Genomic DNA, 19175 nt, shown 5'->3' with positions numbered 1-19175 from the left:
TTTTTGAGGACAGAAACCGCTGCACAGACCGAATACTTGTCATGAGAGATGTTTTTATATAAAATCTAAATAAACGCGTTAGACTTATTAATTGTTTTAAAGCTCACGTCATGCGATATAACAATTCCGAGTGTAACATTAAAAATAAGAGTACTTGAAATACAGTTAGCTTTTATCTGTACAGATGGCTCGAAACACACGCAACAAACAGAAACATACAACACGGAGACAGATGAATGCGTATAAAATAACCAATGAAGAAACAAGTTATTTGCCAGATGATAAAGAATACTCAGTGAGACTTTCACGTGTTATTGATGACGCAGCCGTCAATGAACAATTCATACAGTTTAAAAGGAAGATAATGCGTTCTGATGAACGTGAAAAGACGTTGACACACAAAGCGTTCGGGAATAACAGACGAGCTTATATATTTGGAAGTAAAATCGAGGGCACTTCAACAGATGGAACGATGTCTGATGCAGACTTTTTAGACCGTATTGATACGTTTCGTCTGTTTCTTGATTCAGAAAATCCTCCCCTTCAGCCACATTATCACAAAAGCATGATAACGGTGAGCACAAACGGTTGTGCTTCGCAGTACTGTGTTTTAACAATGATTGAACCAACACAACAAAGAACGCAATTTGATAATTTGGATCCTTATCGAGATCCTCTTGATCTCGTTGATTTTTTTCAAAAGAGGTTGGACAACAACTGACGGCATGGTTCAACATATAATTGTGTTTGATACCCTAAGCCAACATCAATTTATACTACGCACGCAACAATACACGGCCCTGCAGAAAGAATAAACAATACAGATATTGTTTACGCGTGTTACTGTAAAAATATTCCTGAGCAATGCAAGTTTGTTTTCGAAAGGCCACGACGCGGTCACTGGCCTTCGGAGAAGACGTTGAAAAAGCCAAGAATTATGGTGTATTCATAGTTCCACAGGGACCCCCAAAAAGTAGAAACATTTTTACGTACGATTACGTTGAGTTTCAATGGAGAATTTCCACAAATCTAACAGAAAGGCTACTAATGTTCACTTTAGACAAAGTACATTTGAACGCATATGTTTCAACACAACTGTTAAGAAAGGAATTGCCGTAATATCGAGACAGACTGAGTACATTTCATTTCAGAACTGCCTTCTTCTTTGCGGTCGAGAACACTCGGCCTGATGTGTGGAGGAAGGACAATCTTATCAATTGTGTCAAGTATATTCTAACAACTTTGAGGCGCTTCTGAACACGCCACAATTGCCAACACTTTACTATGGATAATGTTAACCTGTTTGATGGAAAAATTGAACGACAAGAGTTTCAGAAATTGGTGGATACACTAACACGTGTGATGAATTTTACGCGGGCACATATCGAAAATATTTAAATAGACAAGATTGGACAAACAATAAAAAAGATGTGTATGCTGAAAAATGAACGCAGAAGATATTGTACAAATGGTTAAACATTATCATTATTAACTGATGTAGTTGATGTGTGTAGGGGAACGACGCATTTGTTATATTGATTTGAATTGTCAGAAGCACCAGTGAATAACAGGAATGCTATGATTAAAAACCAATGTTCACGCTTAGAAGAGTACTATCGAGCCCCGTTGAAGAAATACAAAAAATATAACTATGCACTACATGTCGTAATGTCAACTTTGGCTAGTATGTTTGCTTCGGCAAAAGGCAGAGGGAAATTATTATAATCAGCATGGTATCAATAAAGCAAGACAATTGAATACACGGTCTCTAGAGTCTGATATCATTGGCAACTATATGCGAAAAACTTCCTTCCTTTTTTGCAATGGATAATATGATGAAGCGTGCAAATGTTTTTACTTGATAAAAAAAACATATAGAAGACGATAAAAAGTATAACATTATTTTCCAGTCATTCGTTTGCCAATCGGATGTATTGGCATTTCAGATAGCAAAACTGTCACGTGAACAGTCTTTCAAACAAAGATGGTCTGTTTATTTGATATTTTATCAAGCATAGGATACTTGTGTTCCTGATTTCCTTCGATGCGAAATGTACAGAGGGCATGTTGGCACAAACGCTTCATCTGGTTTTATGTTACCAATTTATAGTGATGAAGAATGTATTTGTGTGCAAATTGAACCCTATCTATACTATCTACAGTACCTTACATACAGAGTACTCAACCAAGATCTTAAACCGTCGGAAGCTTTTAATAAATTATTGGTATTCACTGAACTCATTTAAACCAGAAGATTTATCTTATTTACGGACGATACCTTCTTTATAGTTCATTTTGATACCTCTTTAAACATGCTGGGGCACTGCTTAGAACTGGAGCAGAAGTTTGAATCGGCGTGGAAGACTTACAAAACTTATCTACAGCTGCTACCTCAAAGCAATTTGGGCTATCATGCATATAGTTCGACTTATGTGGCAAGTTGTGCAAAGTCTGCAGACTTATGGTTATTTTAACAACAACCTTAAATTGGCTTAGCGGACTTGTTCTTTTGAGTTACTATTATTAGTTAACGCACTAGTTCGCTCGGCTTTCACACGGATACTTAGGATTGACGATACGGGATGTTGTTGTTTTTTCCACTGTTTATGTGAAACTTTGTTTAATGAGGTGTAATACATATTCGCAATTTCTAATTAATATGACGATAAATGTCATACAACTAAGGCCTTTGGTCAACTCCTTACACAGTTTAAGCATTATTATTAGGGGGAGGGGAATATTTGCATATTTTATGAATTAGTTTACATACTTGTAATATCAATTAACGAAACTGGATAACAAACAAATCAATATTATGATAATTATTTGTATTATTATTGTTATTATTATTATTAGTAGTAGAAGTAGTAGTAGTAAAAGTAACATACTTGTAATATCGATTAACTAAACTGGATAACACAAAATAATAATATAGTTATTATTATTATTATTGTTATTATTATTATTATTATTAGTAGTAGTAATAGTAGTAGTAGTAGTAGTAGTAGTAGTAGTAGTAGTAGTAGTAGTAGTAGTAGTAGTAGTAGTAGTAGTAGTAGTAGTAGTAGTATCATCATTATAATTATACAATAAAACTGCATGTATATACACTCAGAGAAGTATATTTAATAGTTTTATTTACAATACGAAAACCGATTAGTTTAACTTACAGAGTTTGCGCAAAAACAAATGTTACTAATGGTTTTACACCTATTTACTTTCTTTCGCATGCGCGTTCGTGTCCGTCTATTGTTAAGGAATTCTCTCACAGGTGTATGACTTGATACAATGTCATCTGCCTTAATCTCTGTGAGATCTTTTTATAATGTATGTTTTACGTTCCGTTCAAGACAAAATAACATAATATGAAACAAGTAAAATGGACAATATTTCAATGAGTAAACATTGATCAACATTTACTACATACCAACAGAAATTAATGATTTAAACAAACTACCCCTGCTCATGTAACCCTTACAAAGTATAACATGAATGCTTTCTGTTTCATCAACTCAATAAAATGTATGACCTGAATGTCGAAACCATTATATTACAATATATATATACAAAATAAATGCGTGCCCATAACCGTAACCACGAATTTTTTTTCATTATTTTGTGTTTAAAATGCAAATTACCGTCAGTGTGTTTGTTAATATATCACTGGGGAAAGGAAACCTACTCGCTTTGCTACCGTTCCAATCCTATAATCCCAAGTTGTTTGTAACATATTCATTTGACAGCAACTTAATGGATGTTTAAATCGTTATTGAGGCAGACACTTTTTTTATCTCAACAGAGCGAAAATTGTATACCTTAATAACTGTTAAATGTTAATTTCGAATAAACAAGTTGCACATAACGTTAAAATTATATATAGACATTTTAATAACATAATGAAATCAATTTCCTACCGAAAGCATACAAGAAAGCTTTAGAGTGTACACGTCAGTCTTCATGTCAGGTTAGTACACTTTCTATACTGTAAAATAAATCCTTAAAAACACAAAGTTTTAACGAGTCACTTACACAATACGTACCAATTGCGATACTTGATTGATTGCATATCATTATATCGATCTAAAATCATAAATATAGCTATATGTATACTGAGTTATTTTACATTTGCTGATGTAAAGCGTAAACAAAATGATACAAATACAAAAAGCTGGGCTTAAAAAAGTCCGTGGCGTAAAAACTGAAATCACTATATATGTTACTTTAACATTATATAATTGCTGTTAATTTAGGCATAAACAATTTATGTGACTGTGTATAGTTGTTCTTAAGTGAGGCATTTACAATTTAAAAAAAATGTTTAAATTAGCGAAATATTTAATTGTGCTTCCCAAAATATATCGAAATTGTGTGGATTGTTTATGTCCCCTAAATATTGTATGTATTAATCAGTATTGTATATTGAAAACGCGTCTCTTTCTCGAAAAACTGGGATTAAATCACTTGCGTTAAGTTTCATCCCAATTAGCCTGTTAAGTCCGCACATGCCAATCCGGGATCACCCTTTCCGCCTAAACTGCATTTTCGTTTAGAAAACACTTTTTTTAGACAGTATATAAGCGGGAATTGTCGTCCCTGATTAGCATAAGCGGACTGCAGAGACTTATCTTTGCTTACACTTAACGCACTTGCATTTAGCCAGGTTGATTCCAGAATGGGTCTCAAATAAGTAATACATTTTTGCAGTTAAATGTCGTAGGCAACCGTTTCATGTTTAATGCAAGAATGTTCATTTGTGGTGGTTGTACTTTGCTTTTTGGGTAAAGTAACAGACGTAATGAAGACATTATTCCCACCACATAGTATTACCCACTCAATGTATAATGAAAATACATATTGACCGCAAATAATACATTTAACATACAAATATGCCTATATGTACCACCCGTTTCGTGATCTATACTGTCAATGAGTTTCCTCCCTTTATGTACCTCATATTTTACCTTTACACCAAAGTGGTTTCCCCTTTCCATAGGGGTGTAACAATCTTTGCCGAATTACCTCCCTTGCTTGTTTAAATTGTATTGCATCAATTATTACAATGTTTAAATCGCATAATTTGAATCAATACAATAATAGCATGCATTTCAAGTTTGAAACTGCAAATGCACATTTCTCTCAATGCATGGTTTAATCTCCTAAGAACGGATCAATGATCAAGTGGCAACACAGTGTTTCCAGAATGTATGGTTCTTCAGATTCGATCCCTTGCTTAATCATAACCTACCAACGTGTCGTTCGCATCAGACACCGGGCACTAAAAGACCACTGGCCGTGTCGGGAAAGAACGTCTCATGCGCCTCGCACTTTACTATCAAGTATTCAACGGCGATGGTCATTTGAAATATTGCTTTTTTTACTCGATATACATTCATTTCATTGTTATTCCCATAAATATCAATTTTTACATAAAACAACATTCTACACGTATTGTCTCCCATGTATAGCTGTATTTCATAGTTGTTATAAAACTTACCGTCCCATGTCCAGTACAAACAAGTACACATCTGGTATGCATTTTTTACTCGTTCTTATTATGGTTTCGTTCGTTTATCTCCCATTAATAAATGCAGATATTGATTTACAGCTATATAAATATACATACTGCATTAATTAATTTATATAAATGAGTTAAAGTATCTGTATAAATCATACATTATATATTAAGTACCTCAACACATAATTGTCCTTACGCGTGTTTTTTTCTGACGTGAATGTTCTCCTTCGCGTCGATGTTACTCTTAGATAAATTGTATCACACGCATGAATTAAAATATTTAATGATGTGCCCTCCCCAGTACACAATTTATTTCCTTTGAATGCATGATCTTCTTTTCAGAATCCTTGACAAGGTGGACACACGCGAAAGTATACGTACCGCGGACAAAACAAAACGCTGAACGCGATGAAAGACTGACGGTCAAAGCAAATGATCCACGACGGACGATTAAATACACAAAGCTTCACATCATCGGTGTTCGCTGGAGTTTTAACTTGGATCGAACAATTGTCATACATGATGAGAAAGTGACAAATCACAACGCGACTGATTTTCAGCATGCATAATAATATCGTAGGTCCTTAAATACGGATATGCGAATAGCGCCAATAAATTCTACAGTTTAGGTCTAACAGTCAACAAAACTATCTTTTGAAAAATTGTGTGCTTAGTCACATGAAAATTGTATTTTACTGTGACGAGATACATAGATTGTAATATGTACTTTTTATCTTATAATCAATGATGCAAGGGTTTTCGGTGCGGACTGTTTTTCAGGGTATCATTGAAATTTTCGTCGGAATCGGAATGGTTACCGGTCTCGCTCTAGGTGTTTTTCTGTACGCAGTAAGTGAACATTCGTGTCATTGGTGTTCTTAAGTGGAACGCTATCAATTGCAAAATTGTGTTTTCAAACTACTTATAGCGATTTACCCTACTTATATTCAAGTATACACACACGGTTAAATTACTTAGAGCACATAACTTGTCTTTATCATTTGGTACATGTGTCACAATGGTCTAATCTACTTAAAATGTGCAGTGTTAGGAACTGTCTGTCCCTTAATTATTAAAACACAAAGTTTATTTAACTCCCTAGTACCTTTGATATTGTGACGTGATTACCCAACGTACCTAACATTTAAGAAAATCTCATATTTACAAAACATGGGCATTCACGATATGGACGTGTTTAATTTATGCATTAATTTGCCCAAACGATTTCCTCAAACAGCCTATTGCATCAACTTATTTATATTGTTACTCGGCGTCCGCAAGGTTCCCTATGCATCTTGTTTATCACAATATTAACTGCACATGGAAAGCGTCGAGTTATATAAAATAATACATTTCCATGACTAATTTTTCGAGTTGTATGCGTCATTAACCCATTTATGCCTAGCGTCTAGAAAAAAGGTCTTGGCAAACATCGTAGACCCAGATGAGACGCCGCATGATGCGACGTCTCATCCGGGTCTTTGCTGTTTGCTTAAAGGAATTTCTAAAAGAAATATTCTAAATGTATAAATACGTGTACTAGACAACCCTAATTTTGGAAATAAATTGATCCAATTAAGAAGGATGGGAGAGTCCTATAGGCATAAATAGGTTATTCCATCGACGTATGCATCACTTTTTACAGGCTGGCGGTTTCATTCTTCCGTTCGCGGTGATTGAATGGATCTGCTTCACCATACTTCCATTTTCATTGGCGTACCTACCTCCACAGGACGGTATGTGACGTCAAATGTTTAAATATTACCTCAGAAACTATCGCAATACAGTTCCCTTAATACTTGACTCTATTATCACGGATAGTTAATACCTTAATTTCATGTAAGTGTTTGAATACTTTATATTCTATGACAAATCATTATAGCCATTATGATAATATTTGTTTGTTAAATGCTCAAAATGCAAGCCTCTTAGGATATACATATTCGGCAAAGAGGAATTTAATATATACACATTTGTACATTTGGTATATTATTGAATGTGCATATTATTTTATATGGTATTTGTTTGCGATCAATCATACATTACAAGATGCTGCGCTCAATAAACTTCTGGTTTGAGCCTTGTCAATATTGATAAATCCCACTTGTACAGTGAATGCAGTTGATCAAAGCCCCGTTGATTAAATTTCTGAATAAACCACGGCACCAATCGACAAAATGACTTCATAAATCCAGCGAAATTATCCAGTTAAACAAATTTTGTTTAAATAAAAAGGTTTACTGAATACAAAAAAAATGGTATAAATAGAATAATTGATTATTGTTTATGAAGGCTCTTGCTTTTTGTTTTCTAAGCATCGCATGATAAACCTGATCTATAATCAACACTAACCTAGTTTTCTCTATTTCCTTGAAGGGTAATGTAAATGCAAAAGATCAGGTAAGGTGATGGGAGTGTGCGTGGCGTGCATTGAAGAAAATTAGTACACGTGGAAAACTTAGACAATGTCAAGGTCAAAAGGAACCCGTGTAATTCGATTGTATTCAGAGTGATCATAGATCGCATCCCTGCAAGTGTCACAGTTTTGAAGAAAGCATCATTAATTATATATAAAAAGTATATTTGTGGGTTTAGCTTGTACGAAAAAAAAAAGAATGAATAATTCGATTGCAATTGTGATAATAATCGCAGTTCATGTCGGGGCATAAACAAGCGATAATCTACTGAAATAACACATGCAATGGAGTCGCCTTGTGGGAAAACAGGGCATAATAAATGTCAGTAAAATATTGTTCCTTATAAGCCTGTGTAGTATGCACAGGCTAATCAGGGCCGACACTTTCTGCTTTATATATGATTTTCGTTGTGAAACTACGTTTTTAACCAAAAAACAATCCACACAAACGAAAAATGTCGTCCCTCCAGCACAGATGAATCTTAAACGACACTTTGCGCACGTGCCTTAAGCCAAGTTTTCTGAGAATGAGGCTCATATAATTCATTATACTACTGGTCTTACTGACCTGTATACTAAAGCGAAAGGAATTGTGAGTAGCACTTCTTTTACGAGTGAAAAGTGAAAGCGAAAGTAGGTCATGTAATTGTGCTTTTGATAATCAGTCTTTACAGACATTCAAAATCACATTTAAACATAATTATATAACATTTCTTAAAACAACATTCCGTTTAAAAAACACACAATACAAAACGATTTTTCTTTCGTTATTAACAATTTCATTCCTGCGCACAACTACGTTGGCGGAAGCATAAAACCCCAAACCAGGGGAATGTGATGGGTCTTAGTATAGAGGTGACAATAACGTAGTGACGTCACCATCTATGTAAAGACTGGTATATTGTACTACCTTTGTACGCCAGACACTCAGGAATCGGATGAGGACGTTGTGTCATTGCCACATGTGCTGCTACATCCACGCTCTGTCGTCAACAGCATCGTGGTCATCATTGCCGCCCGTGTGTGTTCCGTTCTAGACCCGACGCTGGAACCACATCTTCGCGAGGTAAGTAAGGTTAGGGTTAGGGTTAGGGTGTGTGCCGTTCTAGACCCGACCATTGAGCCACATCTTCGCGAGGTAAGTAGGGTTAGGGTTAGGATTAGGGTTAGGGTAAGGGTGTGGACCGTTCTAGACCCGACCGTGGAACCACATCTTCGCGATGTAACTGCGAAACCATGCCATCTCAAATCTTAGATGAATATGATATATTAGATCTTTAATATGTCTACGATGTCTACTTGGATTATGTTCATACTTTTAAGCAACGGTAACTTTGCCTGTGTAATAATATAATTTTGAAAATGTTCATGTTTATGGGAATGCAACAATTCAAGATTTGTATGTATATCACTAATATGTTAAGGTCCATGCTTAAATAAGCAGTTTAACTGATGATTACAACCTATTATCGACATATATTTAAGGTAATATGTAAAAACTTTTTTAATGTATATCACTATGATAATACGTAATTCACTCTTAGAAAGAGGTAATAATGGTATTTAGTCCGCAAACACGGAAGGATTTATAGACAACTTCGAGGAATTATAATGGGTGGAAAGTTAATTACACCGTTTATTTGGGCCCGACGAATTGCTTCAAGATATCGACGTATCGATGTTCGAGTTTAACCCATTTATGCCAAGCGTCTAGAAAAAATGCCTTGGCAAACAGCGTAGACCCAGATGAAACGCCGCATCATGCGGCGTCTCATCAGGGTCTACGCTGTTTGCTTAAAGGAATTTATGTAAGAAATATTCTTAATATAGAAATAAATATACAAGGCATCCTTATTTTTGGAAATCAATTGATCCAATTTAGAAGGATGAGAGAGTCACACTAGGCATAAATGGGTCAAGGGCATTTTGTCATACATATAATATAACACTTATGCTCGGACTCAAATATTTGCGGAGTCTATGATATGTTTTCGAGTTTTCGATGCCCGAGTTAACGTTATACTTTACTTGACATCCTTAATGATTCTTATATTTTAGTACAATGTGGTACCAGAATCGGTGGGCGTGATGTTTTTAATAATGACCGCAATTTACTCGGTTACGTCACCTGTGTGGGGCCGCTTAGCAGACTATTTTGTGAGGACAATGGCTTCATTATGCATTGGAGCGACTCTTTCACAGATTGTTTACATCGTTTGAAGGGAACTACGTTGTTAATTTACTTCTTGAATATTTCATTAAATATAAAGGATTTTTCATTTTCAAAAACTTCCTTTAAGTCTAATTGCTTTATTGAATAAGGTGTCTTAAAACATGTAGCGTCATTCATCGCAACATTTAGAAATATCTGACCACATTTATGAATTTCTTATCATATTTCAAAATGTAATAGCCTCGCCGTTTTTTAAAATGTCTCACACAATCGTGCCATATACTGATATGACTGAATTTATGTATGCAATTAGCCGATAATCTATAAGAGTGTATTATAATTTAATGTCAACGTATATCTGCACAAAATAGTATAATATAAATAATTTTCTTTCATTATTGTATCATTATTGTTAAAACATAATATATGCATAACAAAGATACTGGTTCATTTATTCTATTTATAATATTAAACAAGTTTAAAAATTGTATACTTTGGCATCAATATTGTATTTTGCTAAACCAAAGTTAATGCCAATCTTGGTAGAGCAGTTGGTAATTTTTTATTTCATTGCATGAATGATTCCCCTATTTTATGTTTGTTTGCTTCTTGCAACGTTCAAGACGTACATTGGGCTGATTTATTTTTATTAAGCATACTATTTTGTATTTTAATTGTGTGTTTTTATTACTTTGTTGTATGTTTTTCAAATTTCAATTGTTTGTTTACTTCGCTTATATTGTTTGATGCAAATGTGTTGTTTCTGATATCGATTTTATACAAAATATATCATGTTGTATGTTATCAAGTGTATTTTTACCTTGCATATGCCTGCCTAACCATAAATCCTCTCATGCCATTGTTTAAAAGAGACGATACCATTTAGTGTTTATAGAAGAATGTAATGTTTCAAAAATAATATTTTAAAAAATAAAGCATTTACATATAGAATTTTTTTTAACTTATTCGACGAGTTGATAAAAGGTTAACATGGCGAGGTATTAATACATTTTTGTTCCAGTTAGCCAGCTACACATTGTATGTTTAACCCGCACGTTTGTCATACAATTGTCATAGTTTACAACATCCTCATTGTTGAAGCAGTTTGTTAAGGCGGAAAGACATGTTTTTAGAAACACTTACATAACTGTTAAACCCAAACCATTTCCCTTCGAAAAGTACAACCGCAACTGATCATACATTGTTTAAACTTAAGCGTTTAATATGTGTTATAAGTTAGTTTCAACAAGAGATCTAAAGTACGTTTTCATAATACCCTTAATATGAGTGGTGAGCGATATATAATCATATGTATTTGTCAATAAGTATATTTGTATTTAAGTTATTAATTTCTGACGCATCTGACACCTACAAATAATAATTATGTTATAAGACAACTCGCGGTAAAAGCAAAATGGTTAAGTGTTAAGCGCTGCTTACTGTTGTAATAACCAACGTTCCGATAATTTATAATTTGCCATCAGTAATTCAAAGGAGAGGGTAAGTCTTCGATCAACAAATATGTATATATGTTCAATACAGAAGAGCCATATAGCCGCTCGTGTATGACACGAGTATGATTCCACGAATATAGAAGATTCAATAGTTGAATCCTTAAACGATGAACACAGAGGTAAGGCGTGATATCAATGATATTAGAAGAAGAACCAATGGGGACACTGTGTTCTTTTGGTTTTCTTCGGTATTTCTTATGTTTGACACAGCAACATAGAGAAAAACATTCACAATGCATATAGCACAAATAATAGGCAAATACAGTAAACACTAAACCTTCCTAAATTTGCCTAATTTTAAGAAAGGAAACATGTAAGACTAATTTCCAAAAAGCATGAACGTCTATATAGTGTCAGTCATCAATATTCGCCAGAAATGATGGAGAACCGGAAGCGCCTTTTACATATTATACTCGAGGCACGAACATAACACACATATCTGCTGATATCGTTGATGACAAACTGTAGATAACCGGAACACTTTACCAGGAGTCACCGAGACCAAGGACTTGCGTGGCGAACGGAAGACATTGGTCGCCTGTCCAGCTACTTGACACTGCACTGGTACCAGCAGGACATCCAGACAGTCATCACATACTTATGATAAAGGGCACAACATGCGCCTCAGTACCCTGATATAGTACAATCATTGGCAACATTACTTCAATTATTACTACAATATTTTGTTATTGTTATGTGTGACGCAAACACTGAAGGCGATTAACACTCCGACATACGGCTTTGACATCGATGCTTTGAGTCATTATAATTATAATAATAATAATAATAATAATAATAATAATAATAATAATACGGGCAAAAGCCCGCGAAGCGGGCGTTGACCGTTCATACATATGGGAATTTAGACATAAAATTACATTGGAATACCACATATGGATACGTCTCAAAAAAATTTGCCACGCGACATATATTTTCGCGATGCTATTTATGAACTTGAACAAATCAAAAACACTTTGACATATGCTAAATCACATGTAAATACATACCTCAGGAAAAGTTATATCAATGACATCATAATTGTGTAGCGAATCGCACTAAATATTCTCGCATTATTTGTTTTTCTTCGCAACCGTTCCAGAATTAAGTCATTACTAAATTATCTCCCCTGAATGCTCTTCTTCAGTGGGTATAAGCCGAAGACTGGTTCACTACATATAGTGACAGTCTTTACCAAACACAATTAAGGTGAACATAACCCGTCTTTAATATATTGCCGAATCTCAGATTTCTATCGAATTTATTTGCTTTGATCTTTTCGATATCTTATTGTTATCATTATCCTGACAAATCACAAACGATTGTTAAAAAATTATTTGTTTTAAACATTATAGTTGGCATCTCTATTCTTCCAGTATTCTCGCGGTATTTCAATAACGACACCCTACTGTTTATTTGTCAGAATATGTGACGCACTTTCCATTCGCTCTCAGAAAGCATTCTATACATAGATGGTGACGTCACTTCGTTATTGTCAGCAAGACCGGTGTGTACACAATGTCTCATAAAGAAGTTTTACGTGTTATCATGAGCAATATTCTGGCAAGTTGTCGTTGTTATCCACCAGAAACACATTTATTCACAAAATTTAAAGATATTCCGATCTAACTTTTTAGTCTGTTAGCTTTAATTTTTAACGTATTTACACCTCGTCTGCTCGCACTTTACCGATATCCCCGAAAGGTTACATATCACTATAATAAGTTTAGGCCTAAAACCACAAAATCCGATACCGTTGGATTTTCGTACCACAATCTTACGTAAAAAATCTCACAGATTCGAAATCAACAAAAAACAAGACATTTATAAATTGTCTGCATTATTGATCAAATTTTAAGATATTGGTTGGTTTTTCGTTTTTAGAAGATGTTCTGTGAAGGCAAGAGCTGGGCATCATACAAGCCATTCTATCCAGCAAAACTGACAGTTTTGGTTTACAGAAATCAACAAAGGAGGGATTCCTGAACTATCAAATTTCCAAGCTATACACACAGTTATTATCTGTGGTGATCTTTATTGGTTCTGTTTGTTTACTTGGATGGAACATGTGTGAACTTTTATAGAACTTTGAAAAGTCTATATATGTCTATCTATAAACAAAAATCAGCTATTGTATAATAAGATCAGATGTGCAAACAATGTCAAAGGGTTGTTAAATTAACAATTTGAAGGCAATTATGCTGAAAAAATATGAGAGTTCCCATGCAAATTTTGTATGTATATCAACAAGTGTCTGCCGATAATTGTCAAACTAGTAATACAAAACTTACCACAAGTATGTAAAAGCACTAAGTACCTGTGATCATTTTTAGTAAGATAGTGTAATTCTAAACAGTAGCAAATAGCTTGTTTAGTAAATGCATAATGCAATTAATATGATTTCCGTTCTATTGTGTAATTAATAAATTGGTTGTTACTTGTTAATCCATGATAAATGTTTTATGGCTAGTACAAAACCAGCAATGTTAATTTAGTAAAAGGTAATACAATAACACCACTTTGTAATTTCATATACGTAAATATTCTTGAAATGTAGGTTGATGACAGTGTTTTAGTTTTACTTATTTTGTAACTATTATTTTATGTGCAAATAAATGATGTGAAGTGTTTTGTATCTAAGTGTATGCAGTTTAGACTGTGATTTTAGAATTGCTACAAAATGGCTAGTTTTTTAGTGGCGACAAAATTTAAACTATTCAACAATAGTTTGGGAAAGAAAATTAGAAACCTGCAAGATACCTGTATTTATTAAATATTTTAATTGCGAATCAAGTATGTTGTTATGCTGTTACACATAATTATACATTGATAATAAATAAGAAGACAATTAGTGGTGTTAACGTTTCCCAACAGTAGAAATCATTCTTCTGATGAAGTCAGTGATATACAGACGAAAGCTCCAGGTATGGCTTTCAATACGTAGTGTGTGTTTATTTGACAGTCTAAAACTTATTGGATTAAAAAAAAAATCCTGTCAAATTTGTCAATCAAAATTGATTCGACACATCACATGATTTTGATTATGTTAAATCAGTGTACTGTATGCTAAATGCAACTGCTTTAGCAAGCTGTCAAGTTGAATTGAGACATTTGATGAAACAAACTGTTTCCTGGGTAGGACCAGTACTTAGTGTCTATATGACGTACCATGACGTCGAAAGAGTACAAGACCTGCTAAGTAGAACGAGAAATGTACTTCGACGTACAATTTTCACCGACCTTTGAGTGTTAGCCAATCAGAAGACACCTTACGTCTGTTGGTTTTAGAGATTTTTGACATTGAACATTATTATTATTATTATTTATACCGAATTATGCGACTATCGACCGCTTACTCATAGATATTGTGCGTATTTATTAAACATTATTATTATATAATTTATACCAAATTATGCGACTATCGACCGCTAACTCATAGATATTGTGCGTATTTATTGACCTGGCGTGGCGGAATTAACCTCTGACTTATGCTAGTTATGGTTATCACAAAATACGACCAACGGGGAGTTTATAATACATTATTTATCCCATTAATGCTTGGTAACTGGTTACCGTTGGGAATTTCCTACACAGTAATGCGCTGGACGGTCGTGATACTCCGCCCCTAGTAATTTTTTTTGCTTTAATTTCTTAATTTGCCAGTGCCATTTGAATTGGGAAAATTAGCGCGATAAACCGTGAAATTGGGAAAAATAGCGCGATAAACCATGAAATTGGGAAAAATTAAGCATTATAAATAGGATTATAAGTAACAGAAGTGATATTGTTTTTAAGTGCATGTTCAAGGGGTTTTCTAGAAAAGGAGTCTGGTCGAATTGGGATTTTTTTTTAAACAATAAAAGTGGCATGTTTGGGAATGATTTATGGACAAAAATGACTAAATTCAAGTTATATATTTTGTAAGATGTTTATAAAATAAAGTTGAGACCTAGATTTAAGAAATCATTATTAAGTTATATGAGACTTCTTTCCAAAAAAAAAAAAAAAAAAATTTTTTTTTTTTTTGGAAATTGGGCTTTTTTGGTGAAATTTTGGTCAGATTTTTGGGGAAAAAAGTGTATTTTTGCGATTGGGAAGCAGCCGAAAATCGGCTGTAAATTTGAGCAAAAAAAATCACTGGCCCTGCATGATCATTTCATACACACAATATGCTGAATAATTTTAATTTTAAAAAGGTAACAATTGAATCTTCTTCAAATTTGTATATAATCTATTTCAATGCATTAAATACTTGAAACTTCTATGTGTTTTTTTTTTGTGCCATTCTGATATTTTTAATCATTTTGTCCTCAACTAAAAAAGAGATTTTAAACATTTATTGTGAATAAATCTGAAGGAAAAGCGGCTCAAGAGACTAGTGTTTTGATTGGCTGTTCAGAAAATGTGTACGTAGAAGTACAAACATGTATATCGAAGTACAAATTGTACTTTGATGTACTCATATATACTTCGAAGTGTATTTTATATTCATGTTGACGTACAATTATTGTACTTTGACATACATTTCTCTTTTTAACGTGTAGGTCTTCTTGACTTTCAACCCAAATGGTACGCCATAGTATGTCTTTAGGGTTATCTAAAAAATGATCCCACTTAAAGGATCAATACAGAGACCTCCCAGTGACTAAGCCAGTTAGTAGACACCCCATCCACTATACCACAGACACCGAACCAGCTATAAATTCCTGTGGCTAGAAAAAAAAATAAGTCGCTAGATCTTTAAGCTTGGAACATGTAACTCGTTTTAAGATTGATTTTTTTGGATGCATTACTCAATTATTGCAACAATTATCATATTTTGAACACAATCATGTCCATATATTTATTAAAAATACATGGTTATCAAAAAAACTTAAAAAGCTTTTGCCCGTAAATTAGGTAGCACCTATAATCATATTAATAATTATTATTATTATTATTATTATTATTATTATTATTATTATTATTATTATTATCAATATAATTAATAATATTTTTATAATAATTATTATTAATAGGGGTTTAATATAAGCATGTGAGTATTGGAAAAAGTATTGAATGAAAACAGTTTTTTTCACACATGACTGCAATTTTAAATATATTTAACACATTGCGTACCTGTATATATAATATCACCTTACTTATATTGAACCGGTTTACATAATACATGAGTGAACATCATTTGTTTCAATCCCACTGTCAATATATTAATTCATGTTTAATTATATAACACTGAAAAAGCGATAATTTAAACTTACCTTAAATAACACAGGTGTAACAACCTATACTGATTGATTTTTTGATTATGTGAATACGTGTCTTCCTAAGATTGATTTTTATTTTACATGCATAGAACAGAACATTTTAGATGGAACACGAGTTACGTGTACCACGGAACGGAATAATAGTTACAATATATCCGTGAATGGAACACAAGTTACAATATACCAGTGAATATTTGACATATGTTCAATGAATACGACAATATATTGAACCAAATTATATATAAACGAATTCATATGTCGTTACACAAAACCAAGTAAGTACTGAATTATGTTTTTTAACATTATGTAAAGCGTACAAAATAATACCTGTGCGCAATCGTAGGAAATATTTGTTATGGAATACACAATTAACAATAAATAATGGTTTAGTTTGATACGTATTTATTACTGATATATTCACCATTTTTGGTTACAATTCCTATTGTAAAGGTTTCAAAAATATAAATATGTGATCATATTTAATGTACGAAGACCCTTGTGTATAAATCTATTTTAACAGACACAACAACTGAAATTGCGGCGACGTTGTGCGGTGATCTCTGTTTTCATCATTTTACAAATGATAAATGCCATTTTGTGTGTATTTTATTTCTGTTGTTTGGTCACTTGATTAAACAAAACTATATTCCCGATTCTGTTTTTGTAGCTTCATTCTTCCAATGTATTTATTTTAATAAAGGTCAAGTTCGTTCATTAGAACGGATGTCATTTTAGCAGGGATCTAATTATTATGCGATAAAAAGCAACGTATTATCTGACAGAAACTGATATGCTTTGCGTAAGCTTTTTAATTGTGAATTTTATCTCGGAAGAAACCCTTTCTTATTTCAGCATTCCAAGATCAAATTGTATAGTTTTTGGAGGCACAAGCATCGGTCTTATCCAATTATATTTCCATATCTTTACGAATTTTGTAGTTTATACAAAACCAAGTGCCTGGGTCCCATTTCTTCATGAAATGTATCTATAATATATGGAACGTCAATTCCTCGAACGGGTTTATTCTGTGTGTTATGTGGATTTATGCGATGACTAACATTATTAATTGATATGTTTTTTACGTCTGTTTTGTAAATGCTTTCGATTAAAATCGCAAGTTCATACATACACATAAGGAAAACATTACATTATGTGCAACACCTTTTTTATGTATAAATGGTTAATGTACACTATGAACAGCAACATATTCCCTATATTCACAAGGACAAATGGATCCGCGTGAAATGCATGTTTATATAAGCACAACTAAATTTTATTTTAAATTTATAAACAGTTAGCACAGCGTTGTTCAAAATATACGATATTTACGCCATCGACAAATAGGTGCAAATAAGAAAGCAAACAAAAAGCATGCGGTGTTATTTTGCTATAAATGCATTGCTATAAATGTATTGCGAATTAACTGTGTACATCTGTTACAAATAATGCTCGAACCTCAAATCTGCGAAATCATATGTAGAAGTGCGCCACTGAACGAGGTTCTACCATTGAAAATGTAATATTGCTCTCTCGAAGTCGCGGTACTAATATAAACCCGGTCCCCTTTTAAGACTTGCAACACAGCAGCATTCCCACCCTGTCAAATTGGATGTCACACCCGTAACAATAGCGTCTGCTTTGTAGTATCCACCATTCACACGCAATGCAACATGTGCCATTCGGTCATTGTCACTTAAATCATAGTATACTTGAACATTGAACATGAAGACGTATACTCCACTCACAGGTACTGTGTAGATGCCGGTGCTTGGGCTGTAGTGGTTTCCTTCGTTGTAGTGAACATGATCGAATTTGATGACAGTGTCTTTGTTATAAGATGTGCTATCTGTACGAAGCTCGACCGAGAAACCGACAAATGTACCTGAAGCAAGGCAATACCTTTTCGTTACTGATCAGTACATTACAACGGATGATTATGTCTAAGGCATGCATGTTTTGCTCAATGTAAGTTGAATGGAACACTTTTAAATAAACTTTAAATTAATCATGACATTCATAGGAATTTGGAAATACGCATCTTTATAAATACAAACATACTGCGTTCCTTTCTCTTACATGTCATCTACTATTAAAATGTCAAAACATATTAAATAAACAGTCGAAAATACATTAAGATCGAACCAACAGTTACGAGTGTTCTAAAGATATTTATGAAACCCCACACTTACCTAAGGTTTGTTGGAGCTGGGATATCTGTCCTCGTGTCGTATCGACTTGTGATTCGATAATCATTGCTTTTGATTTGAGATCCGTTTGCATTCCCTCTAACTTTGAA

At 33.6% G+C, this 19175-nt stretch overlaps 1 protein-coding gene across 1 annotated transcript in view; it reads right to left on the bottom strand.

The window, feature by feature from the left end:
* LOC127855871 (heat shock 70 kDa protein 12B-like) overlaps nt 1-19175 on the bottom strand; it is a 169146-nt gene that overhangs the window by 118631 nt on the left and 31340 nt on the right. The gene's annotated exons all lie outside the window — the stretch shown is intronic.

This window comes from Dreissena polymorpha, chromosome 13 (genome assembly GCF_020536995.1).
Source record: "Dreissena polymorpha isolate Duluth1 chromosome 13, UMN_Dpol_1.0, whole genome shotgun sequence".
NCBI classification, from domain to species: domain Eukaryota; kingdom Metazoa; phylum Mollusca; class Bivalvia; order Myida; family Dreissenidae; genus Dreissena; species Dreissena polymorpha.
Note: the sequence above shows the minus strand (reverse complement) of the source record. Positions and strands in the feature narration are given on the sequence as shown.